This window comes from Clarias gariepinus, chromosome 5, assembly GCF_024256425.1.
Source record: "Clarias gariepinus isolate MV-2021 ecotype Netherlands chromosome 5, CGAR_prim_01v2, whole genome shotgun sequence".
Lineage (NCBI taxonomy): Eukaryota > Metazoa > Chordata > Actinopteri > Siluriformes > Clariidae > Clarias > Clarias gariepinus.
This window is the reverse complement of record NC_071104.1, coordinates 1,529,755-1,550,268: the sequence shown is the minus strand read 5'-3', so window position 1 is coordinate 1,550,268 and position 20,514 is coordinate 1,529,755. Positions and strand designations below refer to the sequence as shown.

General features: G+C 44.5%; 18 non-coding genes across 18 annotated transcripts; 10 read left to right on the top strand and 8 right to left on the bottom strand.

Annotated features, from left to right (window-relative positions):
• The first annotated feature begins 118 nt into the window (after positions 1-118).
• trnak-uuu (transfer RNA lysine (anticodon UUU)) lies at positions 119-191 on the top strand. Its single transcript has one exon. It is a non-coding gene; the product is annotated as a tRNA-Lys (tRNA).
• Positions 192-797: 606 nt separating this feature from the next.
• On the bottom strand, positions 798-869 carry trnaw-cca (transfer RNA tryptophan (anticodon CCA)). Its single transcript has one exon. It is a non-coding gene; the product is annotated as a tRNA-Trp (tRNA).
• Positions 870-2,042: 1,173 nt separating this feature from the next.
• Positions 2,043-2,115, top strand: trnak-uuu (transfer RNA lysine (anticodon UUU)). Its single transcript has one exon. It is a non-coding gene; the product is annotated as a tRNA-Lys (tRNA).
• A 606-nt stretch (positions 2,116-2,721) lies between these two features.
• Positions 2,722-2,793, bottom strand: trnaw-cca (transfer RNA tryptophan (anticodon CCA)). The gene has a single exon. It is a non-coding gene; the product is annotated as a tRNA-Trp (tRNA).
• Positions 2,794-3,964: 1,171 nt separating this feature from the next.
• trnak-uuu (transfer RNA lysine (anticodon UUU)) lies at positions 3,965-4,037 on the top strand. The gene has a single exon. It is a non-coding gene; the product is annotated as a tRNA-Lys (tRNA).
• A 606-nt stretch (positions 4,038-4,643) lies between these two features.
• trnaw-cca (transfer RNA tryptophan (anticodon CCA)) lies at positions 4,644-4,715 on the bottom strand. Its single transcript has one exon. It is a non-coding gene; the product is annotated as a tRNA-Trp (tRNA).
• Positions 4,716-5,888: 1,173 nt separating this feature from the next.
• trnak-uuu (transfer RNA lysine (anticodon UUU)) lies at positions 5,889-5,961 on the top strand. Its single transcript has one exon. It is a non-coding gene; the product is annotated as a tRNA-Lys (tRNA).
• Positions 5,962-6,567: 606 nt separating this feature from the next.
• On the bottom strand, positions 6,568-6,639 carry trnaw-cca (transfer RNA tryptophan (anticodon CCA)). Its single transcript has one exon. It is a non-coding gene; the product is annotated as a tRNA-Trp (tRNA).
• Positions 6,640-7,812: 1,173 nt separating this feature from the next.
• trnak-uuu (transfer RNA lysine (anticodon UUU)) lies at positions 7,813-7,885 on the top strand. Its single transcript has one exon. It is a non-coding gene; the product is annotated as a tRNA-Lys (tRNA).
• A 1,853-nt stretch (positions 7,886-9,738) lies between these two features.
• On the top strand, positions 9,739-9,811 carry trnak-uuu (transfer RNA lysine (anticodon UUU)). The gene has a single exon. It is a non-coding gene; the product is annotated as a tRNA-Lys (tRNA).
• A 606-nt stretch (positions 9,812-10,417) lies between these two features.
• On the bottom strand, positions 10,418-10,489 carry trnaw-cca (transfer RNA tryptophan (anticodon CCA)). Its single transcript has one exon. It is a non-coding gene; the product is annotated as a tRNA-Trp (tRNA).
• Positions 10,490-11,662: 1,173 nt separating this feature from the next.
• Positions 11,663-11,735, top strand: trnak-uuu (transfer RNA lysine (anticodon UUU)). Its single transcript has one exon. It is a non-coding gene; the product is annotated as a tRNA-Lys (tRNA).
• Positions 11,736-12,341: 606 nt separating this feature from the next.
• trnaw-cca (transfer RNA tryptophan (anticodon CCA)) lies at positions 12,342-12,413 on the bottom strand. The gene has a single exon. It is a non-coding gene; the product is annotated as a tRNA-Trp (tRNA).
• A 1,173-nt stretch (positions 12,414-13,586) lies between these two features.
• trnak-uuu (transfer RNA lysine (anticodon UUU)) lies at positions 13,587-13,659 on the top strand. The gene has a single exon. It is a non-coding gene; the product is annotated as a tRNA-Lys (tRNA).
• A 606-nt stretch (positions 13,660-14,265) lies between these two features.
• trnaw-cca (transfer RNA tryptophan (anticodon CCA)) lies at positions 14,266-14,337 on the bottom strand. The gene has a single exon. It is a non-coding gene; the product is annotated as a tRNA-Trp (tRNA).
• A 1,173-nt stretch (positions 14,338-15,510) lies between these two features.
• Positions 15,511-15,583, top strand: trnak-uuu (transfer RNA lysine (anticodon UUU)). The gene has a single exon. It is a non-coding gene; the product is annotated as a tRNA-Lys (tRNA).
• Positions 15,584-16,189: 606 nt separating this feature from the next.
• On the bottom strand, positions 16,190-16,261 carry trnaw-cca (transfer RNA tryptophan (anticodon CCA)). Its single transcript has one exon. It is a non-coding gene; the product is annotated as a tRNA-Trp (tRNA).
• Positions 16,262-17,436: 1,175 nt separating this feature from the next.
• trnak-uuu (transfer RNA lysine (anticodon UUU)) lies at positions 17,437-17,509 on the top strand. The gene has a single exon. It is a non-coding gene; the product is annotated as a tRNA-Lys (tRNA).
• Positions 17,510-20,514: the final 3,005 nt, after the last annotated feature.

Below are 20,514 nucleotides of genomic sequence, written 5' to 3'. Positions count from 1 at the left end.
CCTCACCACTTGAAAGGGTTCACAAGTGCTTTGTTTCCTCACATGTGTCAAACAATGGACGAGCGTTGGGAAAGGATGCCTCAAACTGCTTTTTGGGAGCGATGGCACCTTTTTCAGGGCCTGGATAGCTCAGTCGGTAGAGCATCAGACTTTTAATCTGAGGGTCCAGGGTTCAAGTCCCTGTTCAGGCGTTACCTTCTATTGGTGCTTAGGAAGAAGAGCGTTTGGCGCAAGTTGTTCAAAGCGATTAAAAATCCCAGCTTGGATTAAAAAATTCTCAAGAGCAGAACGTTGGAAATTGCTGACTCCTTGCCAAGTATTTCCATAATTTACCAGTGGATACTTTCTCTTAGGAGATTGTCTTATGTTCAGGTAGGTCACCAGGAGATGGTATTGCCACAGGTCTTCTTATCTACAGATGAATAAAATACAAACCCCTCACCTTGGAAGGAAACTTGAAGCTTCAAACATTTCCATTTCTTACCTAGGATAAACTAGGATCCTGTCTGTCAGACCAGCTAAATCTTCTATTATGATGGCATCTAAAGACGCCTTATCAGGCCCTAACTTTTCTCAGCACGCACAGCCGGCCGAGAATGGGGAAACATGTTATAGCAGGCTGAGGATGTCCGCCTAGTAATTAGGTCGGTGAGCTGTTACCTGAGCGCTGTCATCTTTTGTCAAGAGGTTGACACAAACATGCATGGTCATCCTAGGGATTGGATGTAATTTAAAATTCTGCCCACGAACCTTCTCGGAAAAGCCAGCAACACCAGCCGCCACACACAGACAGCTCATGACCTCGACGTGATTTGAACACGCAACCTTCTGATCTGGAGTCAGACGCGCTACCGTTGCGCCACGAGGTCCTACATGGCGAGCGGTGCATGTGGCAACACATTTTCTCTCAAGGACAAATCACGCGCGTCATCTATTGCTCCAGGCTTCTGGAATCGGGGATAGGGCTTTTTTTGTGCAAAGGACAAAGCAAAAGCTGATTGCATAACCTGTCTGATTCCCCCGTCCATGGATATCAAGAGGGTTTTTCATGATCAAATAGCACTCCTCAGCTCAGTGTGTGAGTGTGAAACTTGGACAACTTGAACCTGAGTCTTGTCTCATAGACTGGAAAGCATATGAGTATGGAGCAGTGTGGGACAATCTTTGGGATTATTTCACAACAGTCTTTGTGTCAGATGATGGGCATTCAGTGGCAAAGGTGGTATTAATCTCCATCTTCCGAGTTACACGGAGCCACGAATGCCCAAGATTGCACTACACACTGGACTTCAACGTATATAAATATATCTATATGTATATATGAAAATACATCACTGAAAGCTCCCTTGTGCCCGTTTTCTATGAAAGCATACAGTGATAAATTGCTGAAAGCCGATGCGGATGTCTTTGTCTGGTCCAGAGTGGACGATCCATTTGATCAGGGAAGTATGCTGGAAAAGTGTGTGTGCAAAACTGTTGAAAATGTAATGAACAGTGTCGACTGCAAACCAATCTTGACCGAGTTGGTTGTATTTCTCAGTCGATAGCGCACTGGTCTTTTGATCTCAGGGTCCATGGCTTTAGTCCATGTTTGTAAATAAAGTAGACTTGAAAATGAGTCATGTGGTCTCCTTGTCTAGAAGGCCAACCTTCGTCGATAATGCTGATCTCTTTAAAGTTATTCACATACCATAGGCATATAAGACATTCACTTATCCTAGATAAGACTTTAGAGGCAGGGCTGTTCAGAAGAGTGATCCTGGTAACAACTTTCACTGGATGTAATGGTCAGAATCCTCTTGTTAGGGAACGAAATGTTGAAAACATGGCAGTTAAACAAAAATCTTAACGGTTCGATTGATCTCGGCTTAAATACTGGGACATGTTATCAGCCAGTGTGAAGGTTTAAAATTCTGGTGGCCAACCTCACCACTTGAAAGGGTTCACAAGTGCTTTGTTTCTTCACATGTGTCAAACAATGGACGAGCGTTGGGAAAGGATGCCTCCAACTGCTTTTTGGGAGCGATGGCACCTTTTGCAGAGCCTGGATAGCTCAGTCGGTAGAGCATCAGACTTTTAATCTGAGGGTCCAGGGTTCAAGTCCCTGTTCAGGCGTTACCTTCTATTGGTGCTTAGGAAGAAGAGCGTTTGGCGCAAGTTGTTCAAAGCGATTAAAAATCCCAGCTTGGATTAAGAAATTCTCAAGAGCAGAAGGTTGGAAATTGCTGACTCCTTGCCAAGTATTTCCATAATTTACCAGTGGATACTTTCTCTTAGGAGATTGTCTTATGTTCAGGAAGGTCACCAGGAGATGGTATTGCCACAGGTCTTCTTATCTACAGATGAATAAAATACAAACCCCTCACCTTAGAAGGAAACTTGAAGCTTCAAACATTTCCATTTCTTAACTAGGATAAACTAGGATCCTGTCTGTCAGACCAGCTGAATCTTCTATTATGATGGCATCTAAAGACGCCTTATCAGGCCCTAACTTTTCTCAGCACGCACAGCCGGCCGAGAATGGGGAAACATGTTATAGCAGGCTGAGGATGTCTGCCTAGTAATTAGGTCGGTGAGCTGTTACCTGAGCGCTGTCATCTTTTGTCAAGAGGTTGACACAAACATGCATGGTCATCCTAGGGATTGGATGTAATTTAAAATTCTGCCCACGAACCTTCTCGGAAAAGCCAGCAACACCAGCTGCCACACACAGACAGCTCATGACCTCGACGTGATTTGAACACACAACCTTCTGATCTGGAGTCAGACGCGCTACCGTTGCGCCACGAGGTCCTACATGGCCAGCAGTGCATGTGGCACCACATTTTCTCTCAAGGACAAGTCACGCGCGTCATCTATTGCTCCAGGCTTCTGGAATCTGGGATAGGGTTTTTTTTTTGTGCAAAGGACAAAGCAAAAGCTGATTGCATAACCTGTCTGATTCCCCCGTCCATGGATATCAAGAGGGTTTTTCATGATCAAATAGCACTCCTCAGCTCAGTGTGTGAGTGTGAAGCTTGGACAACTTGGACCTGAGTCTTGTCTCATAGACTGGAAAGCATATGAGTATGGAGCAGTGTGGGACAATCTTTGGGATTATTTCACAACAGTCTTTGTGTCAGATGATGGGCATTCAGTGGCAAAGGTGGTATTAATCTCCATCTTCCGAGTTACACGGAGCCACGAATGCCCAAGATTGCACTACACACTGGACTTCAACGTATATAAATATATCTATATGTATATATGAAAATACATCACTGAAAGCTCCCTTGTGCCCCTTTTCTATGAAAGCATACAGTGATAAATTGCTGAAAGCCGATGCGGATGTCTTTGTCTGGTCCAGAGTGATCTATTTGATCAGGGAAGTATGCTGGAAAAGTGTGTGTGCAAAACTGTTGAAAATGTAATGAACAGTGTCGACTGCAAACCAATCTTGACCGAGTTGGTTGTATTTCTCAGTCGATAGCGCACTGGTCTTTTGATCTCAGGGTCCATGGCTTTAGTCCATGTTTGTAAATAAAGTAGACTTGAAAATGAGTCATGTGGTCTCCTTGTCTAGAAGGCCAACCTTCGTCGATAATGCTGATCTCTTTAAAGTTATTCACATACCATAGGCATATAAGACATTCACTTATCCTAGATAAGATTTTAGAGGCAGGGCTGTTCAGAAGAGTGATCCTGGTAACAACTTTCACTGGATGTGATGGTCAGAATCCTCTTGTTAGGGAACGAAATGTTGAAAACATGGCAGTTAAACAAAAATCTTAACGGTTCGATTGATCTCGGCTTAAATACTGGGACATGTTATCAGCCAGTGTGAAGGTTTAAAATTCTGGTGGCCAACCTCACCACTTGAAAGGGTTCACAAGTGCTTTGTTTCTTCACATGTGTCAAACAATGGACCCGCGTTGGGAAAGGATGCCTCAAACTGCTTTTTGGGAGCGATGGCACCCTTTTCAGAGCCTGGATAGCTCAGTCGGTAGAGCATCAGACTTTTAATCTGAGGGTCCAGGGTTCAAGTCCCTGTTCAGGCGTTACCTTCTATTGGTGCTTAGGAAGAAGAGCGTTTGGCGCAAGTTGTTCAAAGCGATTAAAAATCCCAGCTTGGATTAAGAAATTCTCAAGAGCAGAACGTTGGAAATTGCTGACTCCTTGCCAAGTATTTCCATAATTTACCAGTGGATACTTTCTCTTAGGAGATTGTCTTATGTTCAGGAAGGTCACCAGGAGATGGTATTGCCACAGGTCTTCTTTTCTACAGATGAATAAAATACAAACCCTTCACCTTAGAAGGAAACTTGAAGCTTCAAACATTTCCATTTCTTACCTAGGATAAACTAGGATCCTGTCTGTCAGACCAGCTGAATCTTCTATTATGATGGCATCTAAAGACGCCTTATCAGGCCCTAACTTTTCTCAGCACGCACAGCCGGCCGAGAATGGGGAAACATGTTATAGCAGGCTGAGGATGTCTGCCTAGTAATTAGGTCGGTGAGCTGTTACCTGAGCGCTGTCATCTTTTGTCAAGAGGTTGACACAAACATGCATGGTCATCCTAGGGATTGGATGTAATTTAAAATTCTGCCCACGAACCTTCTCGGAAAAGCCAGCAACACCAGCCGCCACACACAGACAGCTCATGACCTCGACGTGATTTGAACACGCAACCTTCTGATCTGGAGTCAGACGCGCTACCGTTGCGCCACGAGGTTCTACATGGCCAGCAGTGCATGTGGCAGCACATTTTCTCTCAAGGACAAGTCACGCGCGTCATCTATTGCTCCAGGCTTCTGGAATCTGGGATAGGGTTTTTTTTTTGTGCAAAGGACAAAGCAAAAGCTGATTGCATAACCTGTCTGATTCCCCCGTCCATGGATATCAAGAGGGTTTTTCATGATCAAATAGCACTCCTCAGCTCAGTGTGTGAGTGTGAAGCTTGGACAACTTGGACCTGAGTCTTGTCTCATAGACTGGAAAGCATATGAGTATGGAGCAGTGTGGGACAATCTTTGGGATTATTTCACAACAGTCTTTGTGTCAGATGATGGGCATTCAGTGGCAAAGGTGGTATTAATCTCCATCTTCCGAGTTACATGGAGCCACGAATGCCCAAGATTGCACTACACACTGGACTTCAACGTATATAAATATATCTATATGTATATATGAAAATACATCACTGAAAGCTCCCTTGTGCCCGTTTTCTATGAAAGCATACAGTGATAAATTGCTGAATGTTGATGCGGATGTCTTTGTCTGGTCCAGAGTGGACGATCCATTTGATCAGGGAAGTATGCTGGAAAAGTGTGTGTGCAAAACTGTTTAAAATGTAATGAACAGTGTCGACTGCAAACCAATCTTGACCGAGTTGGTTGTATTTCTCAGTCGATAGCGCACTGGTCTTTTGATCTCAGGGTCCATGGCTTTAGTCCATGTTTGTAAATAAAGTAGACTTGAAAATGAGTCATGTGGTCTCCTTGTCTAGAAGGCCAACCTTCGTCGATAATGCTGATCTCTTTAAAGTTATTCACATACCATAGGCATATAAGACATTCACTTATCCTAGATAAGACTTTAGAGGCAGGGCTGTTCAGAAGAGTGATCCTGGTAACAACTTTCACTGGATGTGATGGTCAGAATCCTCCTGTTAGGGAACAAAATGTTGAAAACATGGCAGTTAAACAAAAATCTTAATGGTTCGATTGATCTCGGCTTAAATACTGGGACATGTTATCAGCCAGTGTGAAGGTTTAAAATTCTGGTGGCCAACCTCACCACTTGAAAGGGTTCACAAGTGCTTTGTTTCTTCACGTGTCAAACAATGGACGAGCGTTGGGAAAGGATGCCTCAAACTGCTTTTTGGGAGCGATGGCACCTTTTTCAGGGCCTGGATAGCTCAGTCGGTAGAGCATCAGACTTTTAATCTGAGGGTCCAGGGTTCAAGTCCCTGTTCAGGCGTTACCTTCTATTGGTGCTTAGGAAGAAGAGCGTTTGGCGCAAGTTGTTCAAAGCGATTAAGAGGCCCAGCTTGGATTAAGAAATTCTCAAGAGCAGAACGTTGGAAATTGCTGACTCCTTGCCAAGTATTTCCATAATTTACCAGTGGATACTTTCTCTTAGGAGATTGTCTTATGTTCAGGAAGGTCACCAGGAGATGGTATTGCCACAGGTCTTCTTATCTACAGATGAATAAAATACAAACCCCTCACCTTAGAAGGAAACTTGAAGCTTCAAACATTTCCATTTCTTACCTAGGATAAACTAGGATCCTGTCTGTCAGACCAGCTGAATCTTCTATTATGATGGCATCTAAAGACGCCTTATCAGGCCCTAACTTTTCTCAGCACGCACAGCCGGCCGAGAATGGGGAAAAATGTTATAGCAGGCTGAGGATGTCTGCCTAGTAATTAGGTCGGTGAGCTGTTACCTGAGCGCTGTCATCTTTTGTCAAGAGGTTGACACAAACATGCATGGTCATCCTAGGGATTGGATGTAATTTAAAATTCTGCCCACGAACCTTCTCGGAAAAGCCAGCAACACCAGCTGCCACACACAGACAGCTCATGACCTCGACGTGATTTGAACACGCAACCTTCTGATCTGGAGTCAGACGCGCTACCGTTGCGCCACGAGGTCCTACATGGCCAGCAGTGCATGTGGCACCACATTTTCTCTCAAGGACAAGTCACGCGCGTCATCTATTGCTCCAGGCTTCTGGAATCGGGGATAGGGCATTTTTTGTGCTAAGGACAAAGCAAAAACTGATTGCATAACCTGTCTGATTCCCCCGTCCATGGATATCAAGAGGGTTTTTCATGATCAAATAGCACTCCTCAGCTCAGTGTGTGAGTGTGAAGCTTGGACAACTTGAACCTGAGTCTTGTCTCATAGACTGGAAAGCATATGAGTATGGAGCAGTGTGGGACAATCTTTGGGATTATTTCACAACAGTCTTTGTGTCAGATGATGGGCATTCAGTGGCAAAGGTGGTATTAATCTCCATCTTCCGAGTTACACGGAGCCACGAATGCCCAAGATTGCACTACACACTGGACTTCAACGTATATAAATATATCTATATGTATATATGAAAATACATCACTGAAAGCTCCCTTGTGCCCTTATTCTATGAAAGCATACAGTGATAAATTGCTGAAAGCCGATGCGGATGTCTTTGTCTGGTCCAGAATGGATGATCCATTTGATCAGGGAAGAATGCTGGAAAAGTGTGTGTGCAAAACTGTTGAAAATGTAATGAACAGTGTCGACTGCAAACCAATCTTGACCGAGTTGGTTGTATTTCTCAGTCGATAGCGCACTGGTCTTTTGATCTCAGGGTCCATGGCTTTAGTCCATGTTTGTAAATAAAGTAGACTTGAAAATGAGTCATGTGGTCTCCTTGTCTAGAAGGCCAACCTTCGTCGATAATGCTGATCTCTTTAAAGTTATTCACATACCATAGGCATATAAGACATTCACTTATCCTAGATAAGACTTTAGAGGCAGGGCTGTTCAGAAGAGTGATCCTGGTAACAACTTTCACTGGATGTGATGGTCAGAATCCTCTTGTTAGGGAACGAAATGTTGAAAACATGGCAGTTAAACAAAAATCTTAACGGTTCGATTGATCTCGGCTTAAATACTGGGACATGTTATCAGCCAGTGTGAAGGTTTAAAATTCTGGTGGCCAACCTCACCACTTGAAAGGGTTCACAAGTGCTTTGTTTCCTCACATGTGTCAAACAATGGACGAGCGTTGGGAAAGGATGCCTCAAACTGCTTTTTGGGAGCGATGGCACCTTTTTCAGGGCCTGGATAGCTCAGTCGGTAGAGCATCAGACTTTTAATCTGAGGGTCCAGGGTTCAAGTCCCTGTTCAGGCGTTACCTTCTATTGGTGCTTAGGAAGAAGAGCGTTTGGCGCAAGTTGTTCAAAGCGATTAAAAATCCCAGCTTGGATTAAAAAATTCTCAAGAGCAGAACGTTGGAAATTGCTGACTCATTGCCAAGTATTTCCATAATTTACCAGTGGATACTTTCTCTTAGGAGATTGTCTTATGTTCAGGTAGGTCACCAGGAGATGGTATTGCCACAGGTCTTCTTATCTACAGATGAATAAAATACAAACCCCTCACCTTGGAAGGAAACTTGAAGCTTCAAACATTTCCATTTCTTACCTAGGATAAACTAGGATCCTGTCTGTCAGACCAGCTAAATCTTCTATTATGATGGCATCTAAAGACGCCTTATCAGGCCCTAACTTTTCTCAGCACGCACAGCCGGCCGAGAATGGGGAAACATGTTATAGCAGGCTGAGGATGTCCGCCTAGTAATTAGGTCGGTGAGCTGTTACCTGAGCGCTGTCATCTTTTGTCAAGAGGTTGACACAAACATGCATGGTCATCCTAGGGATTGGATGTAATTTAAAATTCTGCCCACGAACCTTCTCGGAAAAGACAGCAACACCAGCCGCCACACACAGACAGCTCATGACTACGACGTGATTTGACCACGCAACCTTCTGATCTGGAGTCAGACGCGCTACCGTTGCGCCACGAGGTCCTACATGGCGAGCGGTGCATGTGGCAGCACATTTTCTCTCAAGGACAAGTCACGCGCGTCATCTATTGCTCCAGGCTTCTGGAATCTGGGATAGGGTTTTTTTTTTGTGCAAAGGACAAAGCAAAAGCTGATTGCATAACCTGTCTGATTCCCCCGTCCATGGATATCAAGAGGGTTTTTCATGATCAAATAGCACTCCTCAGCTCAGTGTGTGAGTGTGAAGCTTGGACAACTTGGACCTGAGTCTTGTCTCATAGACTGGAAAGCATATGAGTATGGAGCAGTGTGGGACATTCTTTGGGATTATTTCACAACAGTCTTTGTGTCAGATGATGGGCATTCAGTGGCAAAGGTGGTATTAATCTCCATCTTCCGAGTTACACGGAGCCACGAATGCCCAAGATTGCACTACACACTGGACTTCAACGTATATAAATATATCTATATGTATATATGAAAATACATCACTGAAAGCTCCCTTGTGCCCGTTTTCTATGAAAGCATACAGTGATAAATTGCTGAAAGCCGATGCGGATGTCTTTGTCTGGTCCAGAGTGGACGATCCATTTGATCAGGGAAGTATGCTGGAAAAGTGTGTGTGCAAAACTGTTGAAAATGTAATGAACAGTGTCGACTGCAAACCAATCTTGACCGAGTTGGTTGTATTTCTCAGTCGATAGCGCACTGGTCTTTTGATCTCAGGGTCCATGGCTTTAGTCCATGTTTGTAAATAAAGTAGACTTGAAAATGAGTCATGTGGTCTCCTTGTCTAGAAGGCCAACCTTCGTCGATAATGCTGATCTCTTTAAAGTTATTCACATACCATAGGCATATAAGACATTCACTTATCCTAGATAAGACTTTAGAGGCAGGGCTGTTCAGAAGAGTGATCCTGGTAACAACTTTCACTGGATGTGATGGTCAGAATCCTCTTGTTAGGGAACGAAATGTTGAAAACATGGCAGTTAAACAAAAATCTTAACGGTTCGATTGATCTCGGCTTAAATACTGGGACATGTTATCAGCCAGTGTGAAGGTTTAAAATTCTGGTGGCCAACCTCACCACTTGAAAGGGTTCACAAGTGCTTTGTTTCCTCACATGTGTCAAACAATGGACGAGCGTTGGGAAAGGATGCCTCAAACTGCTTTTTGGGAGCGATGGCACCTTTTTCAGGGCCTGGATAGCTCAGTCGGTAGAGCATCAGACTTTTAATCTGAGGGTCCAGGGTTCAAGTCCCTGTTCAGGCGTTACCTTCTATTGGTGCTTAGGAAGAAGAGCGTTTGGCGCAAGTTGTTCAAAGCGATTAAAAATCCCAGCTTGGATTAAAAAATTCTCAAGAGCAGAACGTTGGAAATTGCTGACTCCTTGCCAAGTATTTCCATAATTTACCAGTGGATACTTTCTCTTAGGAGATTGTCTTATGTTCAGGTAGGTCACCAGGAGATGGTATTGCCACAGGTCTTCTTATCTACAGATGAATAAAATACAAACCCCTCACCTTGGAAGGAAACTTGAAGCTTCAAACATTTCCATTTCTTACCTAGGATAAACTAGGATCCTGTCTGTCAGACCAGCTAAATCTTCTATTATGATGGCATCTAAAGACGCCTTATCAGGCCCTAACTTTTCTCAGCACGCACAGCCGGCCGAGAATGGGGAAACATGTTATAGCAGGCTGAGGATGTCCGCCTAGTAATTAGGTCGGTGAGCTGTTACCTGAGCGCTGTCATCTTTTGTCAAGAGGTTGACACAAACATGCATGGTCATCCTAGGGATTGGATGTAATTTAAAATTCTGCCCACGAACCTTCTCGGAAAAGCCAGCAACACCAGCCGCCACACACAGACAGCTCATGACCTCGACGTGATTTGAACACGCAACCTTCTGATCTGGAGTCAGACGCGCTACCGTTGCGCCACGAGGTCCTACATGGCGAGCGGTGCATGTGGCAACACATTTTCTCTCAAGGACAAGTCACGCGCGTCATCTATTGCTCCAGGCTTCTGGAATCGGGGATAGGGCTTTTTTTGTGCAAAGGACAAAGCAAAAGCTGATTGCATAACCTGTCTGATTCCCCCGTCCATGGATATCAAGAGGGTTTTTCATGATCAAATAGCACTCCTCAGCTCAGTGTGTGAGTGTGAAACTTGGACAACTTGAACCTGAGTCTTGTCTCATAGACTGGAAAGCATATGAGTATGGAGCAGTGTGGGACAATCTTTGGGATTATTTCACAACAGTCTTTGTGTCAGATGATGGGCATTCAGTGGCAAAGGTGGTATTAATCTCCATCTTCCGAGTTACACGGAGCCACGAATGCCCAAGATTGCACTACACACTGGACTTCAACGTATATAAATATATCTATATGTATATATGAAAATACATCACTGAAAGCTCCCTTGTGCCCGTTTTCTATGAAAGCATACAGTGATAAATTGCTGAAAGCCGATGCGGATGTCTTTGTCTGGTCCAGAGTGGACGATCCATTTGATCAGGGAAGTATGCTGGAAAAGTGTGTGTGCAAAACTGTTGAAAATGTAATGAACAGTGTCGACTGCAAACCAATCTTGACCGAGTTGGTTGTATTTCTCAGTCGATAGCGCACTGGTCTTTTGATCTCAGGGTCCATGGCTTTAGTCCATGTTTGTAAATAAAGTAGACTTGAAAATGAGTCATGTGGTCTCCTTGTCTAGAAGGCCAACCTTCGTCGATAATGCTGATCTCTTTAAAGTTATTCACATACCATAGGCATATAAGACATTCACTTATCCTAGATAAGACTTTAGAGGCAGGGCTGTTCAGAAGAGTGATCCTGGTAACAACTTTCACTGGATGTGATGGTCAGAATCCTCTTGTTAGGGAACGAAATGTTGAAAACATGGCAGTTAAACAAAAATCTTAACGGTTCGATTGATCTCGGCTTAAATACTGGGACATGTTATCAGCCAGTGTGAAGGTTTAAAATTCTGGTGGCCAACCTCACCACTTGAAAGGGTTCACAAGTGCTTTGTTTCCTCACATGTGTCAAACAATGGACGAGCGTTGGGAAAGGATGCCTCAAACTGCTTTTTGGGAGCGATGGCACCTTTTTCAGGGCCTGGATAGCTCAGTCGGTAGAGCATCAGACTTTTAATCTGAGGGTCCAGGGTTCAAGTCCCTGTTCAGGCGTTACCTTCTATTGGTGCTTAGGAAGAAGAGCGTTTGGCGCAAGTTGTTCAAAGCGATTAAAAATCCCAGCTTGGATTAAAAAATTCTCAAGAGCAGAACGTTGGAAATTGCTGACTCCTTGCCAAGTATTTCCATAATTTACCAGTGGATACTTTCTCTTAGGAGATTGTCTTATGTTCAGGTAGGTCACCAGGAGATGGTATTGCCACAGGTCTTCTTATCTACAGATGAATAAAATACAAACCCCTCACCTTGGAAGGAAACTTGAAGCTTCAAACATTTCCATTTCTTACCTAGGATAAACTAGGATCCTGTCTGTCAGACCAGCTAAATCTTCTATTATGATGGCATCTAAAGACGCCTTATCAGGCCCTAACTTTTCTCAGCACGCACAGCCGGCCGAGAATGGGGAAACATGTTATAGCAGGCTGAGGATGTCCGCCTAGTAATTAGGTCGGTGAGCTGTTACCTGAGCGCTGTCATCTTTTGTCAAGAGGTTGACACAAACATGCATGGTCATCCTAGGGATTGGATGTAATTTAAAATTCTGCCCACGAACCTTCTCGGAAAAGCCAGCAACACCAGCCGCCACACACAGACAGCTCATGACCTCGACGTGATTTGAACACGCAACCTTCTGATCTGGAGTCAGACGCGCTACCGTTGCGCCACGAGGTCCTACATGGCGAGCGGTGCATGTGGCAACACATTTTCTCTCAAGGACAAGTCACGCGCGTCATCTATTGCTCCAGGCTTCTGGAATCGGGGATAGGGCTTTTTTTGTGCAAAGGACAAAGCAAAAGCTGATTGCATAACCTGTCTGATTCCCCCGTCCATGGATATCAAGAGGGTTTTTCATGATCAAATAGCACTCCTCAGCTCAGTGTGTGAGTGTGAAACTTGGACAACTTGAACCTGAGTCTTGTCTCATAGACTGGAAAGCATATGAGTATGGAGCAGTGTGGGACAATCTTTGGGATTATTTCACAACAGTCTTTGTGTCAGATGATGGGCATTCAGTGGCAAAGGTGGTATTAATCTCCATCTTCCGAGTTACACGGAGCCACGAATGCCCAAGATTGCACTACACACTGGACTTCAACGTATATAAATATATCTATATGTATATATGAAAATACATCACTGAAAGCTCCCTTGTGCCCGTTTTCTATGAAAGCATACAGTGATAAATTGCTGAAAGCCGATGCGGATGTCTTTGTCTGGTCCAGAGTGGACGATCCATTTGATCAGGGAAGTATGCTGGAAAAGTGTGTGTGCAAAACTGTTGAAAATGTAATGAACAGTGTCGACTGCAAACCAATCTTGACCGAGTTGGTTGTATTTCTCAGTCGATAGCGCACTGGTCTTTTGATCTCAGGGTCCATGGCTTTAGTCCATGTTTGTAAATAAAGTAGACTTGAAAATGAGTCATGTGGTCTCCTTGTCTAGAAGGCCAACCTTCGTCGATAATGCTGATCTCTTTAAAGTTATTCACATACCATAGGCATATAAGACATTCACTTATCCTAGATAAGACTTTAGAGGCAGGGCTGTTCAGAAGAGTGATCCTGGTAACAACTTTCACTGGATGTGATGGTCAGAATCCTCTTGTTAGGGAACGAAATGTTGAAAACATGGCAGTTAAACAAAAATCTTAACGGTTCGATTGATCTCGGCTTAAATACTGGGACATGTTATCAGCCAGTGTGAAGGTTTAAAATTCTGGTGGCCAACCTCACCACTTGAAAGGGTTCACAAGTGCTTTGTTTCCTCACATGTGTCAAACAATGGACGAGCGTTGGGAAAGGATGCCTCAAACTGCTTTTTGGGAGCGATGGCACCTTTTTCAGGGCCTGGATAGCTCAGTCGGTAGAGCATCAGACTTTTAATCTGAGGGTCCAGGGTTCAAGTCCCTGTTCAGGCGTTACCTTCTATTGGTGCTTAGGAAGAAGAGCGTTTGGCGCAAGTTGTTCAAAGCGATTAAAAATCCCAGCTTGGATTAAAAAATTCTCAAGAGCAGAACGTTGGAAATTGCTGACTCCTTGCCAAGTATTTCCATAATTTACCAGTGGATACTTTCTCTTAGGAGATTGTCTTATGTTCAGGTAGGTCACCAGGAGATGGTATTGCCACAGGTCTTCTTATCTACAGATGAATAAAATACAAACCCCTCACCTTGGAAGGAAACTTGAAGCTTCAAACATTTCCATTTCTTACCTAGGATAAACTAGGATCCTGTCTGTCAGACCAGCTAAATCTTCTATTATGATGGCATCTAAAGACGCCTTATCAGGCCCTAACTTTTCTCAGCACGCACAGCCGGCCGAGAATGGGGAAACATGTTATAGCAGGCTGAGGATGTCCGCCTAGTAATTAGGTCGGTGAGCTGTTACCTGAGCGCTGTCATCTTTTGTCAAGAGGTTGACACAAACATGCATGGTCATCCTAGGGATTGGATGTAATTTAAAATTCTGCCCACGAACCTTCTCGGAAAAGCCAGCAACACCAGCCGCCACACACAGACAGCTCATGACCTCGACGTGATTTGAACACGCAACCTTCTGATCTGGAGTCAGACGCGCTACCGTTGCGCCACGAGGTCCTACATGGCGAGCGGTGCATGTGGCAACACATTTTCTCTCAAGGACAAGTCACGCGCGTCATCTATTGCTCCAGGCTTCTGGAATCGGGGATAGGGCTTTTTTTGTGCAAAGGACAAAGCAAAAGCTGATTGCATAACCTGTCTGATTCCCCCGTCCATGGATATCAAGAGGGTTTTTCATGATCAAATAGCACTCCTCAGCTCAGTGTGTGAGTGTGAAACTTGGACAACTTGAACCTGAGTCTTGTCTCATAGACTGGAAAGCATATGAGTATGGAGCAGTGTGGGACAATCTTTGGGATTATTTCACAACAGTCTTTGTGTCAGATGATGGGCATTCAGTGGCAAAGGTGGTATTAATCTCCATCTTCCGAGTTACACGGAGCCACGAATGCCCAAGATTGCACTACACACTGGACTTCAACGTATATAAATATATCTATATGTATATATGAAAATACATCACTGAAAGCTCCCTTGTGCCCGTTTTCTATGAAAGCATACAGTGATAAATTGCTGAAAGCCGATGCGGATGTCTTTGTCTGGTCCAGAGTGGACGATCCATTTGATCAGGGAAGTATGCTGGAAAAGTGTGTGTGCAAAACTGTTGAAAATGTAATGAACAGTGTCGACTGCAAACCAATCTTGACCGAGTTGGTTGTATTTCTCAGTCGATAGCGCACTGGTCTTTTGATCTCAGGGTCCATGGCTTTAGTCCATGTTTGTAAATAAAGTAGACTTGAAAATGAGTCATGTGGTCTCCTTGTCTAGAAGGCCAACCTTCGTCGATAATGCTGATCTCTTTAAAGTTATTCACATACCATAGGCATATAAGACATTCACTTATCCTAGATAAGACTTTAGAGGCAGGGCTGTTCAGAAGAGTGATCCTGGTAACAACTTTCACTGGATGTGATGGTCAGAATCCTCTTGTTAGGGAACGAAATGTTGAAAACATGGCAGTTAAACAAAAATCTTAACGGTTCGATTGATCTCGGCTTAAATACTGGGACATGTTATCAGCCAGTGTGAAGGTTTAAAATTCTGGTGGCCAACCTCACCACTTGAAAGGGTTCACAAGTGCTTTGTTTCCTCACATGTGTCAAACAATGGACGAGCGTTGGGAAAGGATGCCTCAAACTGCTTTTTGGGAGCGATGGCACCTTTTTCAGGGCCTGGATAGCTCAGTCGGTAGAGCATCAGACTTTTAATCTGAGGGTCCAGGGTTCAAGTCCCTGTTCAGGCGTTACCTTCTATTGGTGCTTAGGAAGAAGAGCGTTTGGCGCAAGTTGTTCAAAGCGATTAAAAATCCCAGCTTGGATTAAAAAATTCTCAAGAGCAGAACGTTGGAAATTGCTGACTCATTGCCAAGTATTTCCATAATTTACCAGTGGATACTTTCTCTTAGGAGATTGTCTTATGTTCAGGTAGGTCACCAGGAGATGGTATTGCCACAGGTCTTCTTATCTACAGATGAATAAAATACAAACCCCTCACCTTGGAAGGAAACTTGAAGCTTCAAACATTTCCATTTCTTACCTAGGATAAACTAGGATCCTGTCTGTCAGACCAGCTAAATCTTCTATTATGATGGCATCTAAAGACGCCTTATCAGGCCCTAACTTTTCTCAGCACGCACAGCCGGCCGAGAATGGGGAAACATGTTATAGCAGGCTGAGGATGTCTGCCTAGTAATTAGGTCGGTGAGCTGTTACCTGAGCGCTGTCATCTTTTGTCAAGAGGTTTACACAAACATGCATGGTCATCCTAGGGATTGGATGTAATTAAAAATTCTGCCCACGAACCTTCTCGGAAAAGCCAGCAACCCCAGCCGCCACACACAGACAGCTCATGACCTCGACGTGATTTGAACACGCAACCTTCTGATCTGGAGTCAGACGCGCTACCGTTGCGCCACGAGGTCCTACATGGCGAGAGGTGCATGTGGCAGCACATTTTCTCTCAAGGACAAGTCACGCGCGTCATCTATTGCTCCAGGCTTCTGGAATCTGGGATAGGGGTTTTTTTTTGTGCAAAGGACAAAGCAAAAGCTGATTGCATAACCTGTCTGATTCCCCCGTCCATGGATATCAAGAGGGTTTTTCATGATCAAATAGCACTCCTCAGCTCAGTGTGTGAGTGTGAAACTTGGACAACTTGAACCTGAGTCTTGTCTCATAGACTGGAAAGCATATGAGTATGGAGCAGTGTGGGACAATCTTTGGGATTATTTCACAACAGTCTTTGTGTCAGATGATGGGCATTCAGTGGCAAAGGTGGTATTAATCTCCATCTTCCGAGTTACACGGAGCCACGAATGCCCAAGATTGCACTACACACTGGACTTCAACGTATATAAATATATCTATATGTATATATGAAAATACATCACTGAAAGCTCCCTTGTGCCCGTTTTCTATGAAAGCATACAGTGATAAATTGCTGAAAGCCGATGCGGATGTCTTTGTCTGGCCCAGAGTGGACGATCCATTTGATCAGGGAAGTATGCTGGAAAAGTGTGTGTGCAAAACTGTTGAAAATGTAATGAACAGTGTCGACTGCAAACCAATCTTGACCGAGTTGGTTGTATTTCTCAGTCGATAGCGCACTGGTCTTTTGATCTCAGGGTCCATGGCTTTAGTCCATGTTTGTAAATAAAGTAGACTTGAAAATGAGTCATGTGGTCTCCTTGTCTAGAAGGCCAACCTTCGTCGATAATGCTGATCTCTTTAAAGTTATTCACATACCATAGGCATATAAGACATTCACTTATCCTAGATAAGACTTTAGAGGCAGGGCTGTTCAGAAGAGTGATCCTGGTAACAACTTTCACTGGATGTGATGGTCAGAATCCTCTTGTTAGGGAACGAAATGTTGAAAACATGGCAGTTAAACAAAAATCTTAACGGTTCGATTGATCTCGGCTTAAATACTGGGACATGTTATCAGCCAGTGTGAAGGTTTAAAATTCTGGTGGCCAACCTCACCACTTGAAAGGGTTCACAAGTGCTTTGTTTCTTCACATGTGTCAAACAATGGACGAGCGTTGGGAAAGGATGCCTCAAACTGCTTTTTGGGAGCGATGGCACCTTTTTCAGGGCCTGGATAGCTCAGTCGGTAGAGCATCAGACTTTTAATCTGAGGGTCCAGGGTTCAAGTCCCTGTTCAGGCGTTACCTTCTATTGGTGCTTAGGAAGAAGAGCGTTTGGCGCAAGTTGTTCAAAGCGATTAAAAATCCCAGCTTGGATTAAGAAATTCTCAAGAGCAGAACGTTGGAAATTGCTGACTCCTTGCCAAGTATTTCCATAATTTACCAGTGGATACTTTCTCTTAGGAGATTGTCTTATGTTCAGGTAGGTCACCAGGAGATGGTATTGCCACAGGTCTTCTTATCTACAGATGAATAAAATACAAACCCCTCACCTTGGAAGGAAACTTGAAGCTTCAAACATTTCCATTTCTTACCTAGGATAAACTAGGATCCTGTCTGTCAGACCAGCTAAATCTTCTATTATGATGGCATCTAAAGACGCCTTATCAGGCCCTAACTTTTCTCAGCACGCACAGCCGGCCGAGAATGGGGAAACATGTTATAGCAGGCTGAGGATGTCCGCCTAGTAATTAGGTCGGTGAGCTGTTACCTGAGCGCTGTCATCTTTTGTCAAGAGGTTGACACAAACATGCATGGTCATCCTAGGGATTGGATGTAATTTAAAATTCTGCCCACGAACCTTCTCGGAAAAGCCAGCAACACCAGCCGCCACACACAGACAGCTCATGACCTCGACGTGATTTGAACACGCAACCTGTAGCGCAGCCACATAAAAGGGCATTTTAAACAAACAGGGAAATGGATTAAGGAGCTAATGCGGCTCACCTGTGCTTGTAAATTTGCCCGATCTGGTTTTATTTGTCCCCATTGACTGTGTTGGTCACTCGGTAAGCTCTCGCGAGCATGCGCGATCGCAGCGCGAGGGAACCCGGAAGCGGCGTCGGGTCACGTGTGCCGGTATAAAGCCGGAACCGGCAAGTGGCTCAACACGGAGAGATTTACCCAGCGCGCTGTTTATTTTGAGAGAGAGTTTGGTTGATGATTCTAAAGGAGTACTTTTCCCCGGTTGGATTATTCCTCATAGACACTCACAATTCACCTCTCGTTCCGTTGCTCGAGCTCCCGGATTTGTCATCGATACCGGTGAGGCCGAGCCAATCTCTCCCGTGCATCATTTCACACACTGCAATATCATTAACTCTGGACAATCATACACGCACTCACACACCCGCATACACCATACACATTGTTTCTATTTGTATATATTTTGTATATATTGGTTTTGGTGCACCTTGTTTGTTTGTTTGTTGGTTTGTTGGGTTTAATACACTTTGTTTTGGTTTATACATAGTTATTGTGTCGCGTCTTTACTTGTCCTGTCTGGATTGCGCAATACCGGAAGTGCAGTTTAAAAACCCGTATTTTGATTCTCGACCCCGTAGCAAAGTAACTAGTGGTTTAATTAAATCCAAGTGTTACATAGTGGTGGCCCGTACGTACGGGGAATCGGTATTTTCGGGTATTTTCCGGTTTTGTGTGTCTTGGCAGAACAAAATGGATGCTAACATTGCTAATGCTAATGCTAGTGGTGCCGTGCAGGCCGACCTTGCTGTAGCTAATAATGTGCTGGAGGAGGTAGATGATGCATTTGTTACACGCCGTAACCCTACAGCTGAAATAACCTCATTGATTAGTTCACTATATATATCTGACAGACATGATGATGATGATGATGATGATGTTGTGTCTGATATTAATGTTGTGCATACATTGCAAACTGAACTGAATCAATGCAAGGAGGATATGGGGGCGCTTACTGACAAAGTGAACACGTTGGAGCAGGATTTTAGACAATCCGTAAACAGCAGTTTGAACAGGGAAACCAGTTTTCGGGACGCAGTGGACGCTAGCTTAGAAGGGCTGGAGCGCTACTGCCAAGAGGCCCTGGAGAAACTGGAAAGAGCTGTCACTGACTGTTTTCTGCGACGTGACGTAATCTGGGAAAACCAGATGAAAAAACTACGGCTCACAAGTACGCCCACCATCCAAAGGTTAAAGGCCTACACCCCTGCATCCCCCCAATCTCCTGTTCTACATTCTCCCAGCACTGCAATCACAGCATCTACGGCAAAGGTAAAGCACATAAGCAGTCATGAAACATATGACATTCCTCCTTGTGTCCAACCACACGCTTCTGCTCAGCTTTCCTCCTCAGTTTCACCCTCTTCTTCTTCCTTTTATGGCCGACCACCCATCCGCCTGGAGTTTCCAGCCTTTGGCGACGCTTCAGAGACAGCGGATGTTCTTAACTTCATTGAACAGTGTGAAAACTATCTGGAGATCAGACCACTGCCCAGCCCAGAACTGCTAGGAACCCTCAGCACGGTGCTACGAGGACCTGCTCTGAGCTGGTGGAAGGCAGAGAAAGGCAAGGTGAAGGACTGGAAGTCTTTTAAACAGGCATTTATGGCGGCTTTCTTACCTGATGACTACCTCACAGAAGTGGAAGAAAACTTAAGGTCTCTGGTACAGCAGCCCAGTCAACGCCTTAGAGACTTCGCCTATGACTACCGCGCCCTCTGTATGAAGTGGAAGCCTGATATCTCAGAGGAAGAACTAGTGGGGCGAATCCTGAATAACATCAACCCAAGAGTGGCAGGATGTATGAGAGGAACAGTGAACACCGTGGAACAGCTGGTGAAGATAGGTTCTAGGGTGGAAAAAGACTGCAAGAGCTCCAAAGACTATTGGCAGAAGGTGGACTCCCAGCACAACAAGGAAAAGAGTCATAAGAAGGCAGGTGAGCGAGTTCCTTCAAAGCACGCAGCGGGACTCTCCATTGCTCAACCTCTGGCAACTCCTTCGCTTCTCCTGGTTCCAGTAACAGTGCAAGGAAGGAAGGTGAATGCTGTGGTCGATACAGGAAGCTCCTACACGCTGATGAGGGAACATCTATGGAAGCAGCTCTGCGAACAGGAAGTCAGGTGTGATGTTCCTTCTCCTCAGAAGTTTGTTATGGCTGATGGAAAAACACACCAGGCGCAAACCCAGAGAAGGCTGCGTTACAACTGGCACACGATCGACTGTGAGCTAGACACTTACGTCATGAGCAACTCTCACCTGGC